This window comes from Ambystoma mexicanum, chromosome 6p (genome assembly GCF_040938575.1).
Source record: "Ambystoma mexicanum isolate Mex_15411 chromosome 6p, UKY_AmexF1_1, whole genome shotgun sequence".
Taxonomy (NCBI): domain Eukaryota; kingdom Metazoa; phylum Chordata; class Amphibia; order Caudata; family Ambystomatidae; genus Ambystoma; species Ambystoma mexicanum.
Genome location: NC_090935.1, coordinates 286,526,005 through 286,549,514, shown reverse-complemented (window position 1 = coordinate 286,549,514; position 23,510 = coordinate 286,526,005).

Below are 23,510 nucleotides of genomic sequence, written 5' to 3'. Positions count from 1 at the left end.
GATAGGCATTTTTCCAACCCTTTTTTGAAGTTCAATGAACACCCTTGAACTGTGGTCACTTGTGTCTGTCTTACTGTTGATACACTGTCTTCCTTACAGGCATACAGACTACAAGTGGCTATAAGGAAACTTCTCTCTTCTCAGAGGGGGTCCACCAGAGTCTTCACGCATGTGCAGGGCCACAGGGCCTCTTGCATTTTCCTGGTTCATTTGGCACGCCTTTATTTAAGAACACTCCTAATTAATCTAAACAACTTGTAGGTGGAAAAGTCTCAGAACTTCGATACCTAGGTTCCCACACTGCCTTCGCTAAGGGTGGAAAGGCAATGGTAGGTACACCTGTCCAATCCGCTAAGGGAGTTTTCCTTGATCCAGTCACTACAGACCATTGTTACCACTGATCCAAGGAAGATATGCGCTGGGAAGCAACGAAGGAAGAACAGACCTACCAAGCTCAATAGGCAAAGAAAGAGGCAGGTCACTCTTCCAATTGGAGGGAGCTAATAGTAGCTCACAGAGTACTGCTGGCTTTCAATCCCCTACTCAAGGGGAAGCCTGTGCTGCTAAGGATGAACAACACTACCTCTGTTTCTTGCATCAGCAAGTAGGGGGGGGTCTATGTTTAGAGTCTGTTGGGATCATTGCAAAGGATCTAGAGACTTGGGAAGAACAAAATCTCCTGTCCCTGAACGCAGTGCACATCAGGGGATTGGACAAACTCATTTGCGGATTGACTGATTTGAGGGTTTTCCTCTTCAGAAAAGGAACTATGGCAGAAGGTGTTTCAGAACATTTGCAAGGCAATTGGGCATGTGACCTTGGACCTCTTTGAATCCCTCCTGACACAAGAAGCTTCACACGTTCTGCTCCAGGTTCCAAACTCTGAGTGCCTGGTAAGTGGATGCAATGTCCTTTCTCTGACCAAAGGGTCTGCTTTATTTAGAGATCAGGGACTTTGGTGTATACGTCATCCAGGTTGTAACGATTCAGCCGTGGAGGGGGTGGTTCTCTCTCCTCCTTGACCTAGCAATAACACCCATGCTTCCTCTCCCCAGATACCCAGAACCCTTTATCATCCCTCCAGGATCATATGGCCTGAAGAAATTGGGCTCAAGGGCCTTGAAACTGAAAGAGAAAGGTGAACTTAGAGGATTTCCAGCAGACGTAGCCTGCTGCATTCAACATAACCAAATGCCATCCACTCCAAAGGCTTATGAGAGACACTGGGGGAATTTCTTAATGAGATGTGGTGTACTGCAATAAATTCTGACATCTTTGGTCCAGAGTGTTCACATCCTTCAATTTCCCCAGGATAGTTTCAATATGGCATTGGTAATGTCTACTTTATGAGCTCAATGGTCTGCCATTCATAACATTCGGCATAGGGGAAACCACTTAGAAGATCAAGAGCTGCTTAATAGATTACTAAAAGGTTTTTCTCTTTCTAGACATGAATCAGTTTCAGGAATCCCTGTTCCCGAATGGCAAGGAGATTGAAGAATTCTGTTCTGTACCCACAGTGAACCAATCTGTTGATCCATGTATCTTCAGATAACAGGCTCTGTAGGTTCCAGAACCACTTCAGGCACCCTCAGACTGATTTGGCAGGAGGATTTCTGTTTCTTTGCAGGGATGAAAGGCACTGTACCAGCCACATCTGCCCATAACTTGTACATCTACAGGAGCCTTTGCCCGAAGCTTGAGGTCTGGCTAGCCTTTTAGCATAGAAGGATTTCCTAGGGATCGGATCTGTTTTCCTTCTGAGTTTCACTGTGTGTTTATTGACCTTGAACACATAATGTACTCAAATGAGTCCCAAATAGCAATCAACCGGCAAAGGGTACTTTCATGGCAATGTGAATATCTGATTGTCAGTCCTTAATGTGGGGGTGTCTACACCTCACCATAATGGAAGCCACAGCAGAGGCCTGAACTACATTCTATGCAAGGTCTGAAATATGTGTTTCAACCATAGGTCATTTTCAAGGCTGTGTATATTCACCCATTGATACCATTTAGCATTATTCACATATATCAACCACAAAACAAAATCATGGGAAAAATATATATACATATGTAAATAATATGTCCATTCCAACGGAATTACAAGGAAAGTAATTGTCACAAGTAAATTAATAAAAAGACCATACCATACAATGTCATACATCAGGTCAGGATGGAGTGGAAGGTTCAGAATAGTGGAGATAATATTTGTAAACAAAAATATAAAGAAATGTAAAGAAAACCATATATTAGCATATACTCTCTATTCTTCAAACATATCAACTTTTCTTATTTTCAAACATCTTCCTTAGAGTATATTTCTATTCACCCATGGTGACTGTAGCGTGTGAAGCCATCCTCTCAGGGCCAAATCAATTGTAGTTAAACTTCCCCAAATTAGTGACTGGGTATTTCTTGTTTATTAGTATTCAATGTGAAATAATCTCCAAATTGGTATAATGTGCAGAATTAAAGGTGACAGTGCTGCAGATCGCATGCAATATTATTTTGGACCAGGCTTACCCACACACTTGTTTGTTACAATTGGTAGATGTCCCAAATAAGCTTGCTAATCCATGTGGTATGATTCATCAATCTTTGTCTCATTCAGCTATAAGAGAGACAAGATTCAAACGTATAGACGCTTTAAATTTCGGGAAATCTAAATGAATATAGATTCCTATAACCTACCAACCTGTACGGAGTATCCACAGTATTCTCAATCTGTTAAACGCCAAAAGGTTCCTCTGAGTATAAATCCAAGCACCAAATCCAGGAAACCAATAGCCACAAACACCTATACAGAATGACAAGCAATATTCTAACAAGCCATAAGTTCTAAGAAAATGATTCTCTCCAAATCCTTGGTATTATTCGTCCAACCCCCATTACGGGATAATGTAACAAACTTCCTAATGAATCGAGATTCAGTTCTTTTGAAATGACTATCCACCATGAATCATCCAACAACAATCATGCGTACGCTTTAGTATATATTCTTCATTACATCCTATACAAACAGGTACTAAGTAACAAGCTACATTGTTATGTATTTACCTTAAACCAATTCCGGAATCAATCCCGTGCCATTCCCCTCTCGGCTGAACCAAATAGTTCCCCCCGTGGTGAGCCACAGGAAAAAGGATCAGTTTACGTGATGACGTCACGCGCACTACGGAATGAAGCAGCAACCAGGGGTATACCAGTCCAACCATGCCTGTTAATGTATGGAACTGCAGTATTGCTGAGCGCAGTACCAAATGTAGCCAACCGGTCTTGGGGAATGCCATCCGAGTTCTTGTTTAGACCAGCCCAGCCCCAAGAACATGTTGCAGGAACCATCCTTATGCTCAATTTAGAAGGAGTGGTGGTGTCAAAAGAAATTATTGTTGTGATAGGGACAGATTCTGCGTGAGGAGAATGTTGCACAGTCCTATGCATTGATCCAACTCAGCGCTTAAGAGGATTTATGGACAGTGATTTGTTCAAAGATATTGACAATGATGGGGAAATAATATTGGAAATGTGTGTCCCCTGTGAGATAATGATGCAATACCAACACGTTCCATACCCTAGCTGTTAGAAGGTAGTGTTCCACCCTTTGACCAAAGCAATCTAGAACAAGTACCTGACAATTTGCGGACAAGTAATCTCCCTGATGTGGGGCTCTTACGTAGCTTTGCCCCGATTCACATTACACTCAAACCAGGTGCGGTATTGCCCAAAGTTAAACAATACCCATTGCCCAAAGAAGCTGAGGAAGGAATATTTGACACCATCATGGCCCTCCTACACCAAAGCATTATTGTGCTGTCAAATTCCCCCTGCAATAGGGCTATATACCCTGTAAGGAAATCAAAGGGATCCAGTTGGGGGATGATTGATGATTCAGGATCTGCGTCCTCTAAACAATATAGTACAGGATGAGTTTCCTGTTGTACACAACCCATGAAAAAATTGGCTAACATACCCACTACGGCAACCCATTTCAGAGTACTAATTAGAAAAATGTGTTTTTCTCTGTCCCATTGCACCCTGACTTTATATACTTCACTGTGTTTACATTTGGTGGGAGGTGATTCCAGCACACCTATCTCCGACAAGGCTTCTGTGAGTCTCCCATTATTTTCAACAGATTTTTGCATGAAGATTTAGGCAACATATATGTGCCGAGTACCATCATTCAGTATGTTCATAATATTCTGGTTTGTAGGGCCAGTGAACAGCAATGCACGGCGGACTACTTCACATTGTTACAATTGCTAGCTGACAAAGGGTACAAAGCAGACTGAGCAAAGTTGCAGTATTGTCAACAAGAAGTATTATATTTAAGCCAGCTCATTTCTGTTAATGGAAAAAGGTAACTCGAGAGAATACCGCAGCAGTGCGAAATACACCCGGACCAGTGACAGTTAAAGACATGCAGATGTTTCTGGGCTTATGTAATAACTGTAGGGCCTAGATATTTGACTACACAAGATACACACAACCATTACTGCAAGCACTTAAGGAAGCCCAAAAGACTAAAAGTACCCTCACATGGACTGAAGAGATGATCACTAGTTTCCAAGAACTCAAGAAAGTAATTGCTACTGCCCCAGTGTTAGCAACACCCAACTGTACACAAGAGTTTTATCTATTTTCACACTTGGACGGGAACATTATGACAGCTGTCCTGATACAGAAGAGTAAAATGGCCAACAAATGCTTAGCATATTACAACAGCATGTTGTACTCAGTGATGCAGGGACAGTCTCTTTGTGAACAGGCACTGGCTGCAGCAGTCTTTGCCATTGAAAAGTCTGCCTCGATTACAATGGGATGTTCAGGGACATTGCATGTAGAGCATGAAGTATTTGCTATCCTGGAAAGATGCAAGTGTACACTGACAACACAGAGTATGTCCCCGTATAAAGTAACATTGTCCAGTCAGTCTATTCATATTGTACTGTGCAAGACAGTTAACCCAGCCACATTCATAACTGACTGGTGCTGATGATGTGCATGACTGTGTCACATATGAAGGTCTTAACAATGACATACCAAAGGCATAGAGTTAATGGGCTTCATTCCGAGGTTGGAGGTAAGTACTGGTCGTTTCCGGCATGGCGGAAAGTATGACTCCGGCAAGGTGACAGACCGCTAATTGCGTCCCATTCCGACCTCGCGGACACGCGCTTTTCGCCATGCCGGAAAAGTACCTAGCGGCATGCCGCAAAACCCCCCGAAAAACCCCTAACGGCCTGCTGCGACACGTACATCACAACACCGCCATGGAAGCAGCAGCGACAGTAAATAACGGGGACCGTAATATACGGATCCCATAAATTACGGTCACCGCAAAACAACGGAACCGGAAATTACGTCATCGCACAGGAACGGGAAGGAGCGCGGCGGCCATCTTTAAAAACACAATCCATTGCCATCCTCATCAGGCAGCACCCTTGGGAGCAATCCGAAGTTGGGGAAAGCATCAGGAACCCAGGAACTATGCCTAAAGCACCTAAGAAGTCTGCGGACCGGCTCCGCAAGAAGCGATTCTGCCCTGATGAGCTCCAGGTCATGGTGGACTACCTGGCAGAACACGCTGAAGTGGTGTTCAGCCCCGACATGCGGAGGGAGTCCACTATCCGCAAAAAGAACATCTGGGCAGAAACCGCCCAAAGGGTGAGCGCTGTAGGCTCCACCCCTCGCACCCCCAAGGACTGCCGCAAGCGGTGGGATGACTTGCGGGTGCGGGTGCGGGGACTCCTCACTGCCAACAGGAGTCAGGCCATGCAGACTGGAGGGGGCCCAAGTTCCCCTGTGCGACTTGAGCCATGGGAGGAGACATGCGCCGCAATGATTGGCACGGAATGCATAGAGGGCATCGGTGAAATGAACTGCGGGGCAACGTCGTCTGCCGATGGAGGTGAGTGTCCAAAGTCAACACTGCCAATGGCAATTGCATGATGTAGACTCCCCCAAGGGCCATAAAAGGCACCTTGTCATGTAGCCACCCCCCCATCCAACTAATGCAGAGTCAACTGCAATGCAATCAAGGGCCAAGTGCAAGTACATAACACACATCAGCCATAGTGCAGTAACTTGCACATTCCATCATGCACATTGTGCATCAGGTTCGGCAGTGTGTGAGCCAGACTGCACATTACTATGGCAGGATGAGTCACTCCGACACATGCGTACACATGCGTACATTCAATTCACATTCATATGTACTAGTACTGTTGCAACGCCCAGAGGGCCACAAACCCCAAATTACAGAAATGTGAATGCAGCGATCTATGCAATTAGCGCATCATACAATCACTCATGTTGTCCCTCTCCTCTACCCCCACAGGCACCGATCATGACAGCGGGGATACCCAGACGACCCGTCCATCCACCTCCACGTGCAGAGGCCGGTCCCGGAGCATTCCAGCACGGAATAAGAAAACAACCCAGGCACCACAAACGCCAGTGGAGGATGCACCACCACAATCCCTCCCTGCCTCGGCACCTGCCACATTAGACACCCCAAGGTCGGCAGAATCAAGCATTGCTGGGGAGTTGGCAGCTACGGCCACCCAGGAGAATGTGGACAGCCCCTTATCGATCTGTGGTGCCACTGAGGAGGACTTTTACCCCACAGTCCACACCCCGGAGCCCACCAATGTCCCCCTGCCATCAAGCAGTGACTCTGTGGAGCAGGAAACACCTGGCCGTAGTGCTCCGGCAGATCCTGGACCTATTGCACCAGTTGAGGCCATGCCAGGGCAGGTAGGCCCAAGACCCGCCAGGAATGTACCTACATACATTGATGAACCATGTGCACATCAGCTGACGGACCTCATCAATGTGTTCATGGAGGACACCCGCCAGGCCAGGGTGGAGTGGGTGGATGAGCTAAGGCAGATGCGTCAGGTGGTCACTGACAGCAGCAATAGGTTGTGTGCGGTCCTGGGACGCATCGCGGATGCCCTGGAGGCTGCACCTCCCACATGACAGCCCCAGCGGGAGGACACACCGTCACAGTGCTCCTCCACCCAGACCAGCCCGCTCCGACGCTCATTGCGTACATTGCGCCGGCCCAACATGGATCCCCCTGGCTCTGGGGGCACGCCTTGAACATGCTGGCACACACATGTGGCCTATGTTGGCCTTATGGCACTATTCTGGGGTTGTTGTGGGTGAGGGGGAGGGGAGTGAGGGTGTGTTTGGGAGTTGGGGGAGGGGGAGGGTGGTGGAGGTTTTGTTGTACACGTTTCATGACAATTATTCAATACACTGGTTGTTCATAATGTAAAACGGAGTGGACATTGATCATTGCGCAGGTGTCATTTGATGTCTCACAGTACATGGAAGGTAACATTTGCATCCTGGGGAGTCCGTGGTTTTTATATGTAGTCCCTTGTGTGCTTGAGGAGGGCATCCAGCACTTGGTTCAGTATCCGGGTAAATAAGGGTTGTGATATACCATGCATGTGCCCCACTGTGTGCCGGTAGGTGCCTGTGGCAAGGAAGTGGAGCACAGTCACAACCTTCAGTGGAGGGGGGATGGCAGAGCTTTATTCTATGAAACTCACTATGTCGTCATGTATCAGGTCCACTGTGGTGGTGATGGTGTCATGGTCAAGCCGGTACAGGGTGTGGATCTGATGTGGTGTTAGGTTGAAGGAGGTGGCTCAGATGCGAGGGATTGGGGGCTGCTGGCGTGGTAACGGTGGATGCACTGGTGGTGCATGCTGGGCCTGTCTCACCCTCCGTCTCCTCCTGTGTGTCCTCTGTGGTTGGGGCTGTGGTTGTTGTTGTTACTGCCTTGCAAGCAAGGCCTCCAGCTCCAGTTGTGCCACTACTATTGGTATCATCTTGGTGTGGGAGAGGGTGTGGTGTGTGGGTATGCTCATTTTGTGCTGTGCCAGACTCCATTGGCTACACCTGTGCTGATTGTGTGCACCTGTGGCTGTGGAAACCACTGCTCAGTGTTCTTAACTCCTTCTCTGAGATGCCTGTATGTACTCCATGCCGGTAAGGTACTTTACGGCCTTAAGGAGACCGTTATTTACGTGTGCTCCTTACTTGCGATCAGCTCCGGTTTACGCCATGCCGTTGATTACGCCATGGTGGTGTGCGCGCGCGACCCATGACCGTAAATTACGCCATTGTTGTTTACGGTGCCGTAATATACGGTCTGTAGGGTCGGAATGGCATGGAGCGGAAATCCATGCCGGTAAATCATTACCGGCATGGTTTGTACCTTACCTCCAACCTCGGAATGAGGCCCAATATGTTCTTTGACTCAGGGTATCTTACCACCACCATTCACCCAGGGCTGTCACGAAGGCAGTTGAGGGTTTACGAAGGGCAGATGGATCCCCGGTGCAACATGCTGCTCCATTAGAAAGATTAATACATGCTCTCTCGTGGGCTACACTTTTCTCTGTTGTCAAGTGCACCGCTCATGCTATTAACACAGACCCAAAATCTCTCGGTAACTAGGCAGCAGACCACACAGCCAAATTAGCTGCCTATCTTCCAATACCAGATATTGGAGAGAACATACAGGTAGCTAGCATGCAGCTACAATTAGAGGTTCCCTATACTGCAGCACTAGTCACCCAAATTATCGAGTTACAGAGGCAGGCACCTCAGGATGAAATGTTGATATGGCAGAAAAGGGGGGTGTGAACAATCTCACACTGATCTAATATGGAGGCAGGTTCTCACAGGTAACACGGTAATGCCGCAGGAGTTGCTAATGGTTGCCTTTTAGAAGCTGCACTACCCCTCACATATATCGAAGCAGCATATCACTGTGGACACATAGGAGAATCGGTATGTGCCTAATATCCAGGAATTAATAAACATGTTTGTGTTTAACTGTACCATTAGTCAGACATACAGTACAGGGCAAACATTGCAGATGCTGCGAGGCACATAGTTCTATGATATGCATGTTGATTACACCGACATGGGGGAACGGTGCAACATTTTACCCAACTCTATTTTGCGATCAAAGTGAAGGGATTGCTGTATTTATTTATTTATTTATTGTGTATTTATGAAGCACCAATACAGCAAATGGTGTTTCAAGGTGCCACAAGAAAAAAAAAAGAGGGGGCAGTGAAGAAAACAACAATAACGGTCCTACTAGGCTGTGTGTCATTCAGATCGTGCAAGTGCAGTAACAAGAAGTGCAGGGGGGTAGAAGGAGGGACGGAGTGCCGGTGTTGGTGGAAGGGATAATGCTAGGGTGCGAGGGAAGTGCAGGGCAGGGTGAAGGCATACAAGTACAGTGGCGAGGAGGGGGGAAGAAGAGGGCCCCTTGGGGTAGGCAAGTGATAAGGGGAGGCCAGATTGGCAAGTGCCCAGGGATGCAAGGAGTACAGAGAGTAAGGACCACATGCAAGGGATGGGGTGGACCCGGCTCGGTAAGGATGCACCCCCTGCCAGGCTAGTCAGGGGAAGGGGACCCAGAAGGCACTTACAGGTTAGGCGGGGTCAGGGAGCCCAGAGTACTGGGTTAGAGTGGACGAGGAGGGCCTGGTGCCCTGTTGGACTCAGAAGGAACCAGGGAGCCAGTCGATGCGGCAGAGGGGGGCATTAGCAGTGGATTTGGGAGAGGGAAGGAAGACAGGAAAAGGAAGGTTTTGAGAAGTTTCTGGAATTTAAGGAGATCCTGCTAAAGCCTGGGAGGACCAGGGAGGCCATTCCAGAAGGAGGCTCCCACCAAAGAGAGAGATCTACCACCCACTCCCTGCTTGGAGAAGCGTTTGATCTGCAGAGAGTTGGAGCTAGAAGACTAAAGGGCTCTAGCAGGGAAATATTTAGGCAGTGAGAGTTGGATGCAGCAGGGTCCCAGGCCCCAGAAAACCTTGTGGATGATGTAGAGGGTCTTGACCTTGATCCGTGCAGCCAGCAGGAGCCAGTGGAAAGATTTTTGGGTTGGATAGATACAGTCCCTGGGCTTGAGGCCAAGGATAAGTCTTGAAGTCCTGTTCAGGATAAGTTGAAGGAGGCAACGGGAGGATAAAGACAGATTTAGGAAGAGGCTATTGCAGTAATCCAGCTTAGAGAGGACCAGAGCTGTGGAGACATTGGCCCTCATTCCGATTATGGTGGTAGTCATGGCGCTATTTGCACCATGACTGCCTCCCATACCGGTACTGTCTCTGGTTTGGTTCAATGAGGACTTAACGCTCCATTCCGACCTTGGAGGGACCGGCAAGTCCTCATTCACCAAACTATTCCCCATTCTCATTTGTGCCCCCAGAGGGCCGGCGTATGCCAAGCCTGTTATTTGCACCCAGGTCCGTTAAGGAAGGGACCTGCTAAGGGACCTCGTAGTAGGGCAGTAAGGGATTACCAGCACCGGTCTCCTTACCGGTGCCCGGTATCCCTTACCGCCCTACTCGGAATGAGGGCCATTGAGTTTCTGGGGGATGGTGAGGAAAGGGAGAATACCTCTGAGGAGGTGCAGCAGAAAGTGGGCCTTCTTGTCAAGGTCCACGATGTGAGGATTGTATAGAGAGGAGTCAACGATGATGTCAAGGTTTTTTGCATCACAAGAGGTAGAGAGGAAGGGACCCATGGAGGGCAGTCAGAGAGTAGGAGATAAGGAGGGAAATTGTTAGCAGCACACCATGTCTGAATAACAGTCAGACAGTCAGGAATGAGAGAGAGGAAGAAGAGGAGGAAGTGGAGGGAAGCTTGAAGGAGAGCTGAGTGTTATCCACATAACACTTGAAGTGAGGAGAGATGGTTGAGATCAAGTGGGCTAGAGGGGCAAGGTGGATGTTGAAGAGTCATGTCGAGAGGATAGAGCCCTGAAGGACGTTGTAGGTGGAGAGTATGGTGGAGGAGAGGAAAATGCCCAGTTGAACCTGGGACAGCCGGTCAGATAGTAAGGAGGTCAACCAGTCCAGTGCCAAGTCTATGTTGCCAAGGGTATCACAGAGCCACTTTATAATGGTGGCATGGTTGACCGTATCAAAGACAGAGCAAATATCGAAATGGATGAGAACAGATGGAGAGTTGAAATCAAGATTTGAGAGAAAGTCTTCACGTGTGTTCAGTAGAGCAGTTTCCGTATTGGGTATACCTCTCGGATGTCCCAGACCCGGTTCTCTGTCTGTGCCATAAAGTAATTGTCTTCTGGTCTTTGCACTGAATCTATTATTTTAGTACATACCTTCTCTACCACTAACTCTGTGATTTTAATATATACCTTTTCTACCCCAGTTCAGTCAGAGCAATTCTCAATTTATTAAAAGAATGGGTATTCCTTTTACAGTAATGTTTATCTACTGTTATTAAGTTGTTATTGTTACACTGAGTAATATCAAGAAGTATATGAATAGTGTATATTTAACCCGTTCTTCTCTCCCTGTGCAGGTGTCTCATCCCAAGCATTGTGTAATTATAGTATTCTTGTGTATGTTCATTGGTTTTCTGTTAAGTCTGTGTATATGCTTATTAAACCAGGTTTTATGGGTAGGTAATATAAAGGGTGTTGTAGTAAACGGTGGTGTATACACAATTATGAGTTTGTCAATTTTTCTAAGTATGGTACTGTTCATAATGTATTTTTTCCAAGAAATCTATTAAATATGGGACAAATGCAGGTAGTAGACACAGTCACAAAGCAACAGATGTCTCAAGTGAAAATAGGGTTTGAGGAGGAAGCAGAGTATGACCTGTATAAAGGGGTTGTACTTCATCAAATGGCTGATGTGCACGATCCAGAATTCACTTATCTATGGTATAGTCAGATGCGCTCAGTGGGAAAGCAGAGGTCATATGGGAGCTGCCACATCTGCTCTCTCATACCTCATGTGCCAGGGACACCAATAATGTTAATACCCCCAGGAGATGCCACCTTGAGAAGCCCAGTGTTTGCTTCATTTGTCACTGTATCGGGTTCGAAGTAAGTTCCAGGGGCACGAGTGCAAGTTGCGCTGATGAATAAAGACGAAGAAATGAATGAAAAAAACCAAGGTGCAAAGTGCTCCCACTGTTAAAAATGACTGGGCTGTTGTTTGAATCAAACAGATGGGAGTAGGCAGTAGAGAGCTGCACAGAAGGGGGATTAGCAGAGTTCAATGAAGCAGTGATATGGACCATCAACAAGATTTGTCTTCCTATGTGGTCTATGTATGTCTCAAAATTAACATGTATCGAAGCCCAAGAAGTTCCAGTGAAAGTGCAAGTGGTGGATGAATACGAATTCTATTTTCGAGGGCATGTAAATGTTACAGTGGGAACCAACAGCAAGTGCAGTAAGACATTGTTCATCTCTGATTGCAGCAAGGCACAGCAGACTTTAAGGATGTCTTCTGGGTGTACAGGTGTACGGCCACCATCATGGAGAGGCACAGGTTCGCTTACAACCTTGCATTCAGCCATCCTTGTGAGTCCTGCGGCCCACCTGACCATAGCACCCAGGTCGGTCACAGCACAGTTCAAACAGACCCCTTCCAAGCCCCCACAAGTGAGGAGAAAGAAGCACTCACTGAGAAGACGGCAGAAAAGATCAAATTATTTGTCCGAAGATTCCACCAAATTGTTGAAAGAAATCCCTGACAAATACCATTTGTATACCCCTCCTTCTCCCTCCTGCTATCAGGGGTCTAGGCCGCAGCCAATGCCATGTGACTCCAGATTGTGAGGTGGGAAATTATTCAGTTGGCAAACAATCCAGAGCAAGGGCTGAACTCAATCAAGAGTGAGCTGCGTGCAATCCAGTTGATAACTCTCCAGAACCGGTACATCCTGGATCTGTTGACGGCCATTGAAGGGGGTGTGTGAAAAATAATTGAACTGTCATGTTGCACATATACGCTCCCCCAAACGTTGCAGAAAATTGGTCCCTCTCACACATCATAGGGGCCCTCGACAAGCTGAAGACATGGAAACTGAAGCAGGAGTGGAAGCTGAAGATTGGTTTGATGCACTGTTCTCGTGGGCACCAACATAGCTCAGGCAGTGGTGAAGATATTGGTCCCTATTGTGATGCTCCTGCTGGTGATGTTCTGCATGTGCCAAATGATACTCCGGTGCTACATAAAGACACCCCCAAACAGTGCCATGATGATAGTCTCGATAGGGGCTGGGATAAGTCCTCCTAGTACAAAGAATGGGCATGCTCAAGTGGCTGATTCAAACACATGTTGCGAGTAGAATGACCTATAGATGCCCCGGGGCCTTTACTTCATCCCCAGTGGATCCCAAAAATTATGTAGAGCACTGAGTCAGTGTTGCTGGTGATTGGGGTTGCATTCATCTCATGTGTACCCTGGAGAATTATGCTCAGGAAGCGGGGAGTTTACATCATGTGTGCAGGGTGTGTGTACCCAGGGATGGCGATTATAGAGCACAAGAATCGGCAGGGATAGTTAATGGAGGAATAACTAAAAGGGAGAATGTTGGGATGCATGTTCAGGTCCCATGTCCTCTCAACAGATTCAGATTAAGGGAAATATAACAGTGAATGAGGAAATGCATGTGCACAACGGCAGGGGGTCTGGGGCATGCAACGTGGGAATAACAAATGTAGTGTTTTCCAATAGTAATGGGAACATTTTTCCAGTATGCAGCATGAGTGATATTAATACTGAGGTATTGGTCTAGTTTGCTGCAGGCCATGGCAAAAGTAGCAGCGTAACATGGCAATAAGGTCTGAATTACTTTCCCATCCCAGGTCCCCCAGGGAAACAGAAGATAGAGGCTGACAAGCAAGCCAGATACTATACAATTGTCTCATGTTGCAGGCCTGCGAAACCCGAAAGGAATGTGAATGGCTGTGCATGGGCAGTTAGGACAAACCTATGGTAGCCGGGGCAGAGGTTTCGAGCTGCCAAAGGGACGGTCTAGATTCAGTACCGTAGGGCTAGCAGAATAATGACTGTCCCTTTTGAACTGCTAGATGTCCACAAACAAGACCCCTAAATCCCTCAGAACGTGGCTGATTAGTGTGGTCTCCAAGAGGCCCAGGAGGAACTCCTAGGAGGGGCAGCCGATAAGGGGGAGGCAAGGAGTGAAATATGCCTTGATTTGTACTACAAGGAGTAAGAGGTGAGGCCAACAAATTTAGCCCTGAGAAGGCGAGGCATGATGGGCCTTCACACTGGCCTAGTCACATGGCATGCACCTGGCCGTTAGCATGAGCTCAGCATTACCTTCAAGGTCAAATTGTCAAATTAACCCTTGAGCGTATAAGAGATTCTCTTGATCCCCGAAATATGGCCGACCCCATCATGTCTCGCCGTTGCAAGGCAAAGGAGTAAAAGACCACGTGTGAGAGGGAAGGGGTAAATCTAGATGAGGCCAATCGGTCAAGGGACTATAGGAGATGGGAAGTATGTATATAGGTCATAACCAATGAGGGTGGTGGGATAACACTGTATACTATTTGCATCACGAGTGATGTTTTGCTATTTAACTACTTGCATTTGTTGAACTAACTCAGAGAGCGAGCTCTGTGGCAGTTGGGTACTGCAGCACTCTGTGTCACCTTTTTCCTTCTTGTTTTCCTTGCAACGAGATGCCCCAAGCTTTTTTCCTTAGAAGATTGATTTGTATCTGGTTGGTTGTCTGGAGGTTTACCTTTAAAAGGGTCTGAGCCAGGAAACTCTATGTACTGGGCCACTTGGAGTAATACCTATGTCACTGCCTCTTTAAAAAGGTATTTATCTTCTGTTCTGATGGATTCATCAGATGACGCAGATGAGGATTTGCAGATGACGCGGATTAATACAAGGAGGATGAGGAGGAAAAAGCAGTTCTATGTCTGTGCCCACTCGTAATGGCTTCCCCTTTAACAGCCTTCCTAACGATCTCCAGTAGTCTTTCCTCAGAGATCTTTTCATTTCTTTTTACATTTTTCAGGCCTCTCATGGGACCTGGAAGGATAGGACGACACCTGCTCCAGATGGTGCCTCTTTTCTGTACGTTTCCCAATTACACTGCTCAGCAGGTAGGATTCACCAGGTAGAAAATGTAACGTGACCCCCCTCCCCCTGCTCAAATATACAAAAGAGGAGGGAAGGCCTGGTACTTCACTTGTCTATTGCTAGACAACCGATGCTACCACATACCCTTTCTGCACTACTGCCACTCCATATACCGGGCGCCAGTCCATCCTTGCCCTTGCCTGCTTGGGGTTTGGGGGTTGATGGGAGCAATGACGAGCCTTGTTCTCAACCTGCCGTCTCTCACTCTGCAGGGACACAGAGAGCTTGCCTGAATTTTGAATAAGGAATCCCCCACCCAGCAAGAGAGATGCTAGTCTCCAGACCCTGGAGGAGCTGCCCTCCACCACCTAGCTCCGCCAGGATAGGATACATCCTTGTGGTGGCTGCCACCGAGTCCCTGATGGAGGCAGGAACATTTGTAACTATCTTTACTTAATTTGGGGCAACATATGCTCCATGAGGAGGAGGAGGCGGGGCCAGCAACATTAATGTAAATTGAAGCAGGGTTCCTGTGGAAAGGTAGGTTCACTGCAAACTTAAATACTGAGACAAGGACGAGGAACATGGAGGTCACGTGCTCTGTACTAACAGATTTAGTTGTGATTTGCACAAAAGAGGAGGGGTGCAATCTGGACTGGGATTTGCTTTATTAATCCTATTTACAATAGTTAACACCATGTAAACAGTCACATGAGTCAAGATAAATACCACATTTGATTTTTTAGGTGATCCCCAGCTCTGTCTTTCGCCATCTGTCAACATATGTTAAAGGTGCACTTTTAAGTCCACGCTACAACAATGGTTTCAGGAATAGAATGTCGACTGACATTCTGAACAAAAAATCTCATATCGCAGGACAACGGAGGAGGGACAGCAGAATGCAAAATACATCTCCGTGTTCTGCAATTCACCAAGGATGCTTATTATTTTATCTCTGCGGTTTGGCTCCGAGGAAAGGTCCCTACAGCCAGAAAAGCCTCCTTTGTTCCTCTCAGTGTTTCAAAAGGCAATATCTTGTAAATAACATTCTCATGAAAACCTCTGGTGCACACGATTTGTAATTGCTATACATGAAAAACAGGTGCTGAAACATGAAACCGTGGTGAGGAATTCCTGTCTGGAACTGCTTAAGTCGGCTAATGCAGATGACATGAAATAACTAACATTAAACTTGCAGCAGGCTAAATGCTGGGCCACGCAGGGGGGTGGGGGTTTTGGGGGGCCAGAAATGCTAAAAAGGTGTATGCTGGCACTTTAAGAGAAAAAAAATGCCGGAAAATATGAACCACCAGAAAGGATGCCATTTCCAGCTCGGGCTTGATTAATGATTTTTCTGTCTAATAAAAGGTTCTCAAACCATCTGGTTTTCTCCCTAATGCCTTGCCCAAAGGTTTTTCGTTCCTATTTTAGGCTTGAGGCCAACTGACATTCCAGTCTTTTTTTTCCGAGCCTTGTAAACAAACCCTTCTCTCTTTTTAATCTTCCAGTGCTGTTCCCTACCCATCGTTATGCATATTCATTGCGAGTAAACATGTTTAGTGTCTGCACTTAATCTCTTCCACTGGCAATTACTGTTCTATGCTGTTTGGTAATGCAGAAGGGCCAACGCTTTCCCTTCTAATAACAGCTGGGTCGCAGATGGGGCCTGCAGTCATCGTGGAAAATAAAAATTTACAAGATGCCAGTGGAATTTATTTCACTTTTATGGAGTCGCAGGAGGAACCTTTTTCTGTTCTCCACCTCCACGGAGATCCGGAGGCGCAAAGGCTGGCTTTTGACATTTAATCAAAGAGGGGTCAGATAGGGTCTGGAGCCAGGCACGAAAGAAGGCAGGTGGATCCTGTTAGGCAGTGCCAGGGTTAATTTATCTGGAAGCGATGGACTCGTGGAGAGCGGCTGGCGTTTGAACGCGTATATAGTCCAGTTATCCGTTTGAAGGAGTGTATATCCCATTATGCTTTGTATCTAAAAATAAACTGCAGTTTGCCACAGCTCAAACGACCACCGCGTCTGATCAGAGTTACTATGAGACTCCGTGTCATGGCACAGCATGTATCCAGTGCCTGGTTTTCATTTAAGAGAACAATACATTCTGGGAGTTGTAGGCTGGTGAACTTTAACTGAATGACAGCTACATCATCAGCGATGATGTCTTATTCGTTCAGTTAAAGTGATGATTCGTCACAGGTTGACAGTGATTTATAAAGAGCAAGCCCATGCATGGAAATTGTGACCTGTTAACATAGCGTTGCTCGCTTGTCCAGGGGTCTGACACTCATTATAGTTGTGTGTTGCAGTGTGGATAAATCACACTAGACATTACTGCTTACGACCTCACCTCTATCCTTTAATGGCTTTTCACCATACAACCCCATGCGTACTGGGACTTTTGGTGTGGCACGTTCTGTAAGCCACGCTCTCAAGTTGCCCCATTTTAGGCATGAGTACATCACCCAGACCTGATTTCTTCTACGCATTCTTGTGTTTGCAGACCTGCATTTACACTGGTGAGAGCCACTGGTGTAGTGGGGGTGGGGGGTGCAGTCCCAGGCGATGCAAGGGGACCCGCTGGCACATGTCCTGGGAGGGGGTCCCTGGCCCTCGGACTTCAAAAAGAAATTATGTATTTTAGAAGTCTGAGGGCTCCCCCACCACCACTCTGCTACGCCAGTGCTCGGTTCACTGAGGGGATTATAAACATTGGGCCTCATTCCGAGTACGGCGCTAACCAATGGCGCTATTAACGCCTTGGTTGACGCCGTACCCGGACCGGCAGCGCCTTGGTGGATGGCGGAATCACCGCCCCATTCCAGGGTTGGCGGGGCGGTAATTCCCCATTCACCAAGGCTCTTCCCCATTCCCAAATGAGCCCCCATAAGGCTCAATGGGAATGGGGAAGATGCAAATAACGGTGACCGTTCATTACGGTAACCGTTATTGGCTTGGAGGCCCCTTTGCGCCCTCGACTTTAACACCTGCTCAAAGCAGGCATTAAGGGCGAGGGCGCAGAGGGAACTCGGAGTATGGCGGTAAGGGATTACCGCCACCGGTCTCGTTACCGGTGGTCGCTATCCCTTACCGCCATACTCGGAATGAGGCCCATTATCTTTGAAAGGCTGTCCACGATTCAATATCAGCAGGTTAACAGCAGAGTATATGACAAAGGCCTTTAATAATTCCAGCGTTGCTCTAAACCAACATTATTAATATACTGGTCTCATTCTTGCAGTCTTCATTAGTTTGACTTTAGGCATACAAGAGAAACGTTTGAAAGGAGTCGTTAACTATAATTGTTGGCGCTTCTTCAAGTTCTTCTGCTAACCTGATTAGCATACACAAGAATTCTCAACATGAATACGGTTGTAAATAAAGTACTTTCTGTACTTGTTGTTAAGTAGCACTGCTGATATGTCACATAAACATCAGATTGGTGGCAGGCCTTTCAGACGGTGAGGTTCTGTGCTATCTGCCATATATAAACATAGATATAATATAGGGTGGCAATAGACACCCTATAGTTAAGGTGAATCGTAAACACATAGGAACCCCTCAAAATTCTATTGTTGATAACATTTGATTCGAATAATTGATTAAAAGTATGCACCCAGTGGAGTAACTTTGCTGAAAATGTTGTGGGGGACATGACATCTGAAGAAAAGGTGCCCCAGCCAAATTAATGGTGACACAATGGTGTGCCATGAAAGTTGGGGGGACAAACACCCCTGCCCCCCCTAAAATTATGCCTGTGTCTGCACCCCCACCTCCAGATTGCTAAGTTTTGTAAACATTAGTTAAAAAATAAAAAAGTTATTAAGCGTCAAAACATTTTTTTCCCAAACGTGCGGCCTACTTCCCATTCATTTTTCCATAGACAAAATTTTCCCAAAGTGCACAATTTAGGCATGAAGCGTTGACTCGCGATGCATGCGTGGTTTGGGGTTATTCTGTGCGTAGTTATTTCAAAATTTGATTCAGAATGGACCTGGGGGACAGGGAAGCATTTTTCTTTCTGGCTCTTTGGCTGATATTCACGGCTATAGCCAAGGTTAAAAGGACTACAGATAACCATGGGTATGAGCTCGGTACCCGCAGTTACGATTATAGTTACGTCAGGGGAGAAAAATCACTGGCCATGGAATAGCCATCCACGTCTCACATTCATGCAGTAATCAGGACAGACTCTACTTAGCTTCAGAGTGAGGAAGGGACCAGCCTCCTCAGGCCATGTTGCCTGATAAATGAACCAAACTTGCAAGACCACTTAGAGGAATGGGTAAGCCCTTTTCTTGCTTTGAAGCTAAGCAGGTTCAATCTCGTTTACTGCATGTATGGGCGACCAAATGGGCATCTGAATTATGGTATACAGTCTTTATAAAGAAAATATTATATAGAATGAATATATAACAACAATTATACAACGAAAAACAATGAAAATGTGGGGGTGGGGTAAAAGGTTAAATCTTGTGGGGAAATATTTGGGGTGGGTTTTTAGGGGTGGGGAGCAGGAATTGATGGGGGGCACCAAAAAAAAAGATGAACAAATGAGTTAAGTTTTGTCATTATAAAATGTTTGTTACATGTGCATTTGTTATAAAATTATTCATTATGCCATGTAACTCTGAATTATTAACTTTTTTGAAACCGTGCTACTGTCAGTCCTTGAAGTTTTGCACACTGAGACAATGTGGCGTGCCCAAATGGGTGCTGTAATGGAATGGGCATGTCAAATCGGGCCGCGCCAAAATGATGGCGACGAATATGGGTGCATTGCTTGGAGAACACTGCTTAACCAAAGTGTGTGCTCCATGGTAAATAATTTAATCTCACTGAGCATTGCCTAAAACATTGTGAGTTCTCAAAAGGGCATGGCTAGTGGTCTGATAGTGTTTTAAAATGGACAGTAGACACGGCGAAAGGCCATGCCCTCGGACAATGGCCGAAGACTTTGCTAGTGGTCTAGAAGCATTCTAAAATCTACGGAATAACAAAACCCTTACAAAATCTATGGAATAACAAAACCCTTACATTCAAGTAAAAAACTTTAGTTCTAGAGACATTAAGGTGAACAATACTTTGTAACAGAACCTTTGAAATTGAAGGAAAACACTTTAGTTGCAGGGACATTAAGGTGAGCAATACATTGTAGCAGAACATTTAAAATTCAAGGAAAAAACTTTAGTTGCAGGGATGTTAAGGTGAGCAATACATTGTAACAAAACCTTTGAAATTCAAGGAAAAAATGTTACTTGCAGGGACATTAAGTTCAGAACTTAATGCAACAAAACCCTGGAAATTCAGCTAAAGCCACCTTAACTTCGCGCCCCCTGTTTTGCAGACTAGGACCACAATGATGATATCACAGATCACATCATGAAGACATCACTAATTACATTACAACAGTAACTGGCATTAAGCATGGCCTTCAGCCATGGTCAGTGTGCATGACAAAATATATTTTAACACATGAATGGGTACTAGTCATGGCCTTCAGTTATGGACAGTGGTCACAACTTTCACCCATGTGCACTGAATATTTTAAAACACTAACAAGCTACCAACCATAGATTTTGGCCTTTAGCAGTGGATGCAGCTTTCAACAGTGTCCACTGTATATTATATACACTGAACAGGCACTAGCCATGGACTTCAGCACAATACTGACCAGTGGCCACAATCTTTTACTGTGCCCACTATATATTCTAACATATAAATGGGCACTAGCAATGGCCTTTGACCTTGATCAGTTTGAATGTCTTTTGGCCATTTCCACTGTACATTTTAAAATAATAAAATGCAACAAGCGATAGCCTTCGGCCGTGCCCACTATATATTACACAACACTAACCAGCCACTAGCTATGGCGTTCGACCGTGCCCACTGTATGTTATATACGCTAAGCAGCCGCTAGCCATGGTTTTCAACACAATACTAGCCTGTGGCCACGGCCTTTGGCTGTGCAGACTGTATTTTCTGACATATTCATGGGCACTAGCTATGACCTTTAGTCATGGCCACTGACTACAGCTTTCAGCGTTGCCCACTGTATATTTTAAAACAGTGACAGGCTACTAGGCATGGCTTTTAACCATGCACATTGGTATTTTTGAACACTAACCAACCACTAGCTATGGCCTTTGGTGCTGGCCAGTGACCCCAGCCTTTGTAATGGCCAAGTTCATGGCATAAATTGTATTAAGGTATCAAAGTTTTCAAGAGCTAACTTATAAATGATGTTATGTCTAATTCCATTATTGATGTAATCAGTTATACACAATGCAATTAGTGTTGTCACCAGTGATGGCATCAATGATGTGATTTGTAATTTCATCAGTGTTCCCATACAACATGTAATTAGTGATGTCTTCAGTGATGTGATCTGTGATGTCATCATTGTGGTCATAGTCTGCGCAACAGGGGGCACGAAGTTAAGGTGACTTTAGCTAAATATCCAGGGTTTTGTTGCATTAAGTTCTCACCTTAACGTCCCTGCAACTAACGTGTTTTACTTTAATATATATATATATATATATATATATATATATATATATGCCATGTAGTTATGGTTAAGTTGCTGTTTCCATAGGAAGAGCACTTTTTGGGTGGCTTATAACTTCGCTCCCCCTGGACGAATCCACACCAAACTTTGCAAAAAAAAGTATATGGCCCACTCTGAATTTTTTTGAAAAAAAAGGTGAGGTTTGGTCCAGGGGGGGCAAAGTTATAGGGGGTCCCAAACATTTTTTTTTCCCACAGACTGAATGGGAAAAAAAAATTGCTCACGCCTACAGCCCAAACCGCTAGACGGATTTTCACCAAATTTGGACCAGGAGCAGCGGCTTGGTCCGGAAAGCGTGCTTTTGCAAATTTGGTGAAAATCCGTCCAGTAGTTTTTAAAAAAATGACCAAAAAGTATGTCAGAAAAAAATAGTGACACACTTCCCTGTTCGCTCTGCGGACAGGACGGGGATTGGGCAAGCGGCTTCGTGATGTCCGCGGACATCTGACGTGCCCTCTCATTGGCTGCAGTGAAGCGTGCAATGTGTTGTATTTTGAGAGACGCCCGGCATCTTTGTTTATCGTTTGAGGAGCGGGATCTGCTGCCTGCATAGTAAGCTCAGGCCCTGTGTCTTCCTCCTGTTCCCCCCACCCCCGCTCATGCCCGTGTCTTCCTCTCGTTCCCCCCACCCCCCGCTCATGCCCCATGTCTTCCTCCTGTCCCCCCCACCCCCCTTCATGCCCCCCTCAAGCCCCGTGTCTCTCTTTTGTTCCTCTACCCCCGCTCACGCCATCGGCACACGGTGGCCTGCGGAGGGCCGAGGAGCGGGATCTGCTGCCTGCACAGTTAGCTCAGGCCATGTGTCTTCCTCACGTTCCCCCCACCCCCGCTCATGCCCGTGTCTTCCTCACGTGCCCCCCGCTCATGGCCCGTGTCTTCCCTGTTCTCCCCCACCCCCTGCTCATGCCCCATGTGTCCCCTGTTCCCCCCACCCCTGCTCATGCCCCGTGTCTCCCTCCTGTACCCCCCACCCCCGCTCATGCCCCGTGCCTCCCTCATGTTCCCCCCACCCCCCGCTCATGCCCCGTGTCTCCCTCCTGTACCCCCACCACCCGCTCATGCCCCGTGTCTCCCTCCTGTCCCCCCACCCCCCGCTCATGCCCCGTGTCTCCCTTCTTGCCCCCCCACCCCCCGCTCATGCCCCATGTCTCCCTCCTGTAACCCCCACCACCCGGTCATGCCCCGTGTCTCCCTCCTGACCCCCCACCCCCCGCTCATGCCCCGTGTCTCCCCTGTTGACCCCCACCCCCTGCTCATGCCCCATGTCTCCCCTGTCCCCCCATCCCCAGCTCATGCCCCATGTCTCCCTTCTTTCCCCCCACCCCTGCTCATGCCCCGTGTCTGCCCTGTTCCACCCACCCCCGCTCATGCCCCGTGTCTCCCTCCTGTACCCCCCACCCCCTGCGTCTCCCTCGTGTTCCCCCCACCCCCCGGCCATGCCCCGTGTCTCCCTCGTGTTACCCTCCACCCCCTGCTCATGCCCTGTGTCTGCCCTGTTCCCCCCACCCCCGCTCATGCCCCGTGTATCCCTCCTGTACCCCTCACCCCCTGCTCATGCCCCGTGTCTGCCCTGTTCCCCCCACCCCCGCTCATGCCCCATGTCTCCCTCGTGTTACCCCCCACCCCCTGTTCATGCCCCATGTCTCCCTCCTGTTCCCCCCACCCCCTGCCCCATGTCTCCCTCGTATACCCCCCCACCCCGCTCATGCCCCGTGTCTCTCTCCCTCATGCACCCCCCCACCCCCACTCATGCCCCGTGTCCCCCCACCCCCCGCTCATGCCCCGTGTCCCCCCCACCCCCCGCTCATGCCTCGTGTCTGCCCTGTTCCCCCCACCCCCGCTCATACCCTGTCTGCCCTGTTCCCCCACCCCCTGCTCATGTCCCCTGTCTCCCTCATGTTCCCCCCCTCCCCCCGCTCATGCCCCGTGTTTCCTCTGTTCACCCCCACCCCCCGCTTATGCCCCGTGTCTCCCTTCTTGCCCCCCCACCCACCCGCTCA